Genomic DNA, 7,177 nt, shown 5'->3' with positions numbered 1-7,177 from the left:
GCAAAATAGTTGGAACATTATGTACTTAATGTAAATAAAATCAGAATGCAATGATTGCAATGGGTGAGAACAGGCATCAAACTGGAATAGTATTTAATGCATGACTAACGAGGATTATAAAAGTAGTCAGCAAATTTGATAAAGTCTGTTTAGCATGAAGGGATATAAAGTACACACTCTTAATTCACCTTTCACGTCATCGGTTTAACCTGATGTCAGTGGGGATTGTACATTTATATGGAAATTTACTGAGAATCAGTCCCTGTTTAAACTGGCTTAAACTGTGTGATCCGAATGTTTTGCCTCCATTTTTACAATTTCCGTTTTTATTAATGCAGAAATCAGCAGTGAGATCAAACCCAGTGTTATACAGCAGTGTTATACAAAAGCCTGCTCCTGTGTTCACAAACTGTGTTTCAAAAACAACTAATGGAAAACCCATGATTCCCAATTTAGCAGGTTCTTCCTTCCATCTGCTGTGGCTGAATTCTTTAAGTTTGTTGGTGCTTTGTCACCCTCAAGGGGACTAAAATGGTATGACACGACAACAAAAAAGCATGATGTGATAAATATGCTCCAGATTTTATTGCAACACTGACAGATACTGTTTTCCAGTTGAATACTTTTAAGAGAATAATGTGTTTTGCCACATTATCTCATAAACTTTGTGGAACTTTTCTACTGTCTGTAAGTTAAATTAACTTCATAAACATTATAAATAATTTTAGTGATTTAAATAATGAGACAAAACCAACAACCAGCAAAACCTGTTATCCTTACTTATGTGTGAAAATAAATTGTAACATATTTGTCAGTTTTCAACAGGAAAAATAACTTAATTGGTTGATACAATAACATGTAGACTTAACTCAAGAGTTTACCACATAACTCCAGAAGAAGAAACACATCGAAACACAAAGACAAATTTTTAAATTGTAGTTTTATTATTGGTGCTCTTAATACAATTACACACATGGCAGTGATATCAAAGATAAAACACAGACGAGACACATAAGAGCAACAGCTGCATTTCAGTGGTTCAGGAGATTTCCTTTTTTGTCTGCTAACACAGTGACACAATATGTTTTGAGTATATCTCTGTAATCTGAAATTTAATACTGATAGTATGAAATTAAATCACGTCAATCTACTTACAACACCAGCTGGAAAACATCTGCACTCAGTTGCTTCGTCTACGTCCCACAGTCCTCTTCACATTCATCAGTTTTTGTGTTTGGACTGTGCATTCAGTCTGCAATAAAAGAAATCCATTTCCAGTTTAAATGCAGTCAGAATTTCGTGTTTTGTCACTGAGCATTCAACCTGGTAGAAAAGATCCTGAAATTACTCATAAAAGCCTGAACTTTGACCTCACGCTCAGTCTTTCAAACCTGTGACAAATCACTGCAAACGAACTGTCCCAGTATTTTAACCTGCACTGTACAGTACATCTGCATGAGCAACTGCATGCGTGTGACCACATGTGTGTAAGTGCTGCATGAGGGATTAGCCTCAGTGTGTGTCCACCAGTGATTAGCCTGGTCAGTGGGCCTGTTGTGTATTCACTCAGGCCATTAGCATATTAATGCAGCCTCGCTCTTGATCTCCCTCCCGCCCTCTCTCTCTCCCGCTCAGCCTCTCCCTCTCTCTTTCTCTTTCTCCGTACATATTTCCAGACCGAGTTGTTGCTTCCTGCAGCTTCAATCTATAAATCTTACCAATTTACGCCACTCGTGCTGTGAAGCAGCGAGCAAACTCGCCACAGAGATTTCAAGGTGCTTGCTCTTCTTTTCCCTCCAAAAACTGTCCTCTTGTCCTTCTCTCCCTCCCTCTCTCCGTCAGATCCCTGCCTTCTTTTTTCATCCCACTCCCCAGCTTGCTCCCTCTCTCCCTCCACCTCATTCAAATCCTTTACTTTCACTCATTTTCCCTCTTCTTTCTCCAAGCCTGGCCCCTCGAACTTTGTCAAACAGAGGGAAACACACAGAAGCAAACTCACAGGGGCAAACACAGAGGAGGAGACTACACACACACACACACACACACACACACACACACACACACACACACACACACACACACACACACACACACACACACACATATGCGCACACAGAGTAACACACACAAACTCCCTCCCCTCATTCATTCTACTTTTCTGTCACTCTCACCCCTTCCAGTGCAAATTTAGCAGGACCCTCTCTAGACTCTGGTGCTGAAGTGCGAACCGGACACATTCAACTGTACTTAACGCGGTGAGAGCTATTCAGTCTTTTCTGCTCCACAGACAGACTCTTACCTCCTTTCCAAAATGGGACCCTCCTGATCTGCACTGCCAGGCATCTCCAAGCATTTAGACTTTGCACCTGTGCGGAAAGAAAAATACATATTAGTGAAACCAAATGTCACCAGCAGCCAACTGGCATTGATTTAATCACATCTCCGAGAAAGTTTGCATTATTTAGCAATTGTGCACATTATTTGCGTTTTGTAAATGGCCAGATTAATTCAAGATGAAGTTCTTTCTCTTTACTATTCCTTTGGCTGCTTTCCACCTGCTGCCTCTGTTTGGTGCCAGTGCTTTTCAAATCAGTGATGATATTAATTATTCACCAGCTTCTCTTCACTGCACACCTAGATTGACTGAAATATTTACAATTTAAGAGCTTGTCATTTGTCACAAGTGAAACCTTTGAGCAGTTTTCTAAATAATGCTCCCGTGGGGGGGAAAAAGTTAAGCTGACCTCCAAAAAATGTCAAGAGAGGTTCTTACGGGCTTTACATTTACATAAACACACACTCTGCTCCTTTCTCTGTTTGTCTTTCAGTGTCTTTCACTCGTCCACCCGCAAAGCCGCCGGGTTAGAGCCCATCAAAGGTGGTTTCTCCCTCGCTGATTTTCAGAGGTCAGGGGCGTGATGTCCATCCACAACTCCTGGTTTCACAAAAGCACATGCAAGAATTGCGTTTGGACAATCAGCTCCGGACCTCCATCCTTTTCTTGGTCATCCGTAAGTGTGCACACTTGGACACTCGGGTGCATAGCCTACTTAAAGTAGGCTTCAGTCCACTAAGGCCAGAGACTGATTGGTGTTGGTCCACCCAAAAAATCTTTTCTCCACTTGTTGAGCTTTACTTTCATAATGGAGGATGAACAAAAAAAACTAAAAGGATTGTGAGCCCATCACACAGGAATGAGCGGGAAGGCGAAGAGAAAAAAAAAGAAGAGAAAAGAAACAGAAAGCTTTAACTCATGCTTGTCCTCTGTGCCGGTGACACCATGATGAACGAAGGGGTCACCACCCGGGGGCAGGCCCGTCCAAAGGGAGCCAGCGATGTGACCTTGTACAAAAGAAGAAGTGAATCCCCCAACGGTCACACGGATCAAAGAAGACAAAAGCCTGAGATGATAACTCAGCACAGCAGTGGAGCACATTATTATCAGACACATGAGCAGAAGCAGTAGTAAATTTCACAGAGTTCGATGCAGGCGGGTGGACGTGGGAGGGCCTGCAAACGAAAAACTAAAGCTCTGACCCGCTCTAATCTGATTTGCCGTACGCAACATTTTCTCTTTATCTGATTCGCTCCGTGAGGCGTTTTCTCTTTCTGTGGGACCCCATCTTTATCCAAATGATGTGGTCTTTGGTGAGGCCTGGTCTATTCATGAGAACCCCATGTGCTGTGTGCCCACCATTGAGGTGCAGAGTAGCATGGCCACAAAGGATGGCAGCGTTTCAGAAGGTCCTCTCCTTACAGTTGAAGTCTCTGTTCAGGATAAAGTTTGTGGTTAAACCACAAAACCAGAAAATCCAACAAATGTAGTAAAATTATAAAAAAGTGAAAAAAAGGTGTTAATTATGGTCTAAACTGCTGAAATAAAGAGGAAGAGAGTTTTATATTGCAATATTTAACTTAAAAACATTTGATGTTGGTCTTGTTTGTAAAGTAAATGATTTGTGTCACGAATTAACATCAGACTGAGCGCCTGAAACTTTTTCCATGAAACTGACTTTGCAATAAAGTTTATCTTCCTTGACTAATACCTACATTTAAAATATTTGTCCTACACTTTTAAATAAAATACTGTGCTTCAAATCTCCATGAAGTGCTGGTATTAAAACAGGCCTGAAGGCCCAAACTTTGCTCTTCAGCTCCTGTTAGCACACAGGCTACTTACAGGTGTAAATTTAAAACAGTTTAAATCTGCTGGAAGAAAAAAAAAGAGAACGAAACAGCAAAAAACCCAAATAAACAAAGAAGGAAAAATACAAAAACTCAACAACAAAACGCACACAAAATCAAGAAGACAACAGTGCAGTAGCACCCAGTGTTTGAACCCTTCGTGGCCTAAAATCTGGACGACCAATTACAGCAAAAAGCATATGATGAAGTCCCTCACAGCCACAGAGCGTTCATCCTTACATGTGCGATGGACATCTCCGCCAGTCAGTCTTCCTCCCTCGGCTCTGGGCCGAATTTCAGCGGCGTCGCTGTCGACGTCTGACCGCACTTGTTCCACTTCTCCATCTTTCACTCTCTCTGCCTCTGCCTCCTCTGATCCGGCGTCCTTCTTCCTCTCCTTCTTCAACCCTTTCTGTCCGGCCCTCCCTCCGCCTTTACATTTCCTTCGCCCCTGTCTTTCTCAATTTCCCCGCCCTCTCTCTCTCTCTTTCTGTTTCTCTCATTCTCTGTCTCTCGCTCTCTCCCTCTCCTCATTTCATGCAGCGCTGGGGTTACCTAAGAGACTGGGCCTCAATGGAGAAAATCTCCTTTGGTACAATGAAATGGGTGAGAGGCAGAGAGGAGGGGAGGGGAGAGAAATGAAGGGTCTGGGGGGACTGGGTAGAATGAGGGGGTGCTGGACACAGGAGGGGAGGGAGAGTTGGGGGTGTGAGAGTAGAGGGACAGTGGGATGCAGATCTATGCAGGGATGTAAGGGGGATACGAAATCCCAAAAACTGAATAAGTGGCTTTGCTTGATTTCGCCTCAATGGTCAGTGCTTTGCTGGTTGCCTGTGATGCCCCCCCCCCCCCACCTGCTCTCCACTCAGCCTAGTTTGTCTAACCACAAAAAAAACAAAACAAACTACACTCATTTGAAAAGTTTGAAGCTAAATTTCCACCAAAAAACATTAAAAATGAACCTAACATGATATAATGCTCTTTTTTTTAAAAGGGAAATTAAAGTTTGACCTCACTTAAATGTTTTTTTTTTTTTTTTTGCAAAGCCACCATTGCCACAGATGAATACCATTTTGATAACCATGAGATTGGAGACCTCGGTGTCAGTAGTCTCCGTTTTGTTTGTTTATTTGTGTCTTTGCTGGGATCAGAGCTCTCTTTACAAAGAGTGTTTCAGCAGCATAAACTCTCTGTTCTCCAGCACAGTGCAGGCCCCATTCAGCACGAGTAATTACACTGTTCCTCTTACATCTATTCAGTGTCTCTCTCCAAGAGATGTTCCTCCCCAAAATAAAAGAAGTCACAACACATGCAACCTTGTTTAGAGGTTAGTTACTGATTAGCACAGAAACTGTTGCAGTTCATTTTCCCGGTGCACCTTATTGAGCTCTTCAGCGATTCTTTTCAGTTTGTCACTTGTCTCTGGGTTGGCAAACAGATCCCCCGCTGCTCAGCTCTGTGTCTTTACAACTCTCCCCGAGCCCCTTTTCTCATCGAAGGATGTGAGAAAACAATGGGGCTAATAAAAGAAGCAGAGATAATTACAGCACGGCAAAGAAGTTTGCGCTCCTACGCCCCAAAACCATAAATACCGCCGGTGTAAAATCGGATATGTGGGTGACTTTAGGATGTCTTTTTACACGCTTTTCTGTGCCAACAGCGGAAACTTATTCTTATTCTCATGTATGTCCTGTGTGCATGCCAGGGTGAATCTGGGATCTCTGTGTTAATGACTCTATCAGGCCCTGATACCCAGAGGCCCCTGCTGAGGGAATGGATCCAAAGGGATTGGGGTGTTAGAATGTGGCACAGAGGGTGGCAGAGTTGGGTTGGGGCGCGCTGTGTGTGTGTGTGTGTGTGTGTGTGTGTGCGAGAGAGAGTGAGTGTGTGTGTGTGTGTGAGTGAGTGTGTCTGAGGATGTGTATGTGTTTCAGACATGGGAGGGAGGGGAGGAAGGGGGTGCGGGCAGATTGTCCATGGTACTCACCCCTCCGGGCGGGGCTGAATGAAGTTATTTCCAGGCCCCTGTCCATCTGTTACCGTGGCAGCAGTGGTGACCAAGGTGTTGCCATGGCGAGGTGGACACAAAAAGGCGTGGCGTGGGAACGAGTCCAGGGGTCAGGAGTAAGGGTCAGGAGGTCAAGGGTCACAGCCAGCTGGACAGCACACAAGAGGAGGCCAGGGTGAGAAAAGAAGGAGCGAAGGTTTGATTTTCGTTTTCTTTTTCATCCTTTCTTCTCTCATTTTTTTTCACTCTAGAAGGAGACATCCGAAGAGTGGACACCAGTGGACATTAACATTGAACTGGGGTGGTGAGATAAAAAGGTGGAGGCGGAGGGGTGGGGGGTCGCTGTGGATGAAGGGAGTGAGAGGGGCTGTGGGGTTCACAGAGCAGGGCTCCCACAGCGTCCAGGCTCTGGGAGGCAGCGCTGCATTCGGCCTTACTGGTGTCTAATCGCACATTGCATTTGACAGGCAATTGACTCTGGTCAATGTACACGCAAATGCGACTATTGAGAGGATGTGGCCGGCTGCATGTGAGTGCGTGTCTGTCTGTGTGGCCGCAGTCTGCACTTTACCCGGATAAGTGATACCTCAAAAAAGACAAAAGGCCCTTTGGACAACATTTCATTCCTTTCGTTTTAGGCCTCAAAACTGCTCGCAGACAATGAGACAAACTGAAGGGAGGTAATGAATCAAACTTTCACTCAGCATGGGAAAACCATTTTCTACATGTTTTTCCCATCTCATATCATTACCTAGAACTTTTCTTTCATGCACAAATTGCTGCCCATGTACTGCAGCGAGCGACCAGCAGCACCTTTAAAAGTTAAAAAAATGGATTAAAGCTTATCAAAATCGAATGAGGAGGCTTCTTTGCAGTGAAGGACTATCTGTTAAAGACTGTTTGCACAGTTGGAGCCTCATTTTACTGGCATCAACTGTGAGAAAGTAAATATGTGTGTGAGAGAATAATACTGAAGGAAGGCAT

At 43.9% G+C, this 7,177-nt stretch overlaps 1 long non-coding RNA gene across 1 annotated transcript; it reads right to left on the bottom strand.

Moving 5' to 3' along the window:
• Positions 1 to 869: 869 nt before the first annotated feature.
• Positions 870 to 4,649, bottom strand: LOC113015225 (uncharacterized). Its single transcript, XR_003271072.1, has 3 exons — positions 4,426 to 4,649; positions 2,300 to 2,366; positions 870 to 1,252 (listed from the first exon to the last, which is right to left on the bottom strand). It is a non-coding gene; the product is annotated as an uncharacterized LOC113015225 (long non-coding RNA).
• Positions 4,650 to 7,177: the final 2,528 nt, after the last annotated feature.

The sequence above is a fragment of the Astatotilapia calliptera genome, chromosome 22 (assembly GCF_900246225.1).
Source record: "Astatotilapia calliptera chromosome 22, fAstCal1.2, whole genome shotgun sequence".
In the NCBI taxonomy this organism is placed as follows: Eukaryota; Metazoa; Chordata; class Actinopteri; order Cichliformes; family Cichlidae; genus Astatotilapia; species Astatotilapia calliptera.
This window is presented reverse-complemented; position numbering and strand designations above follow the sequence as displayed.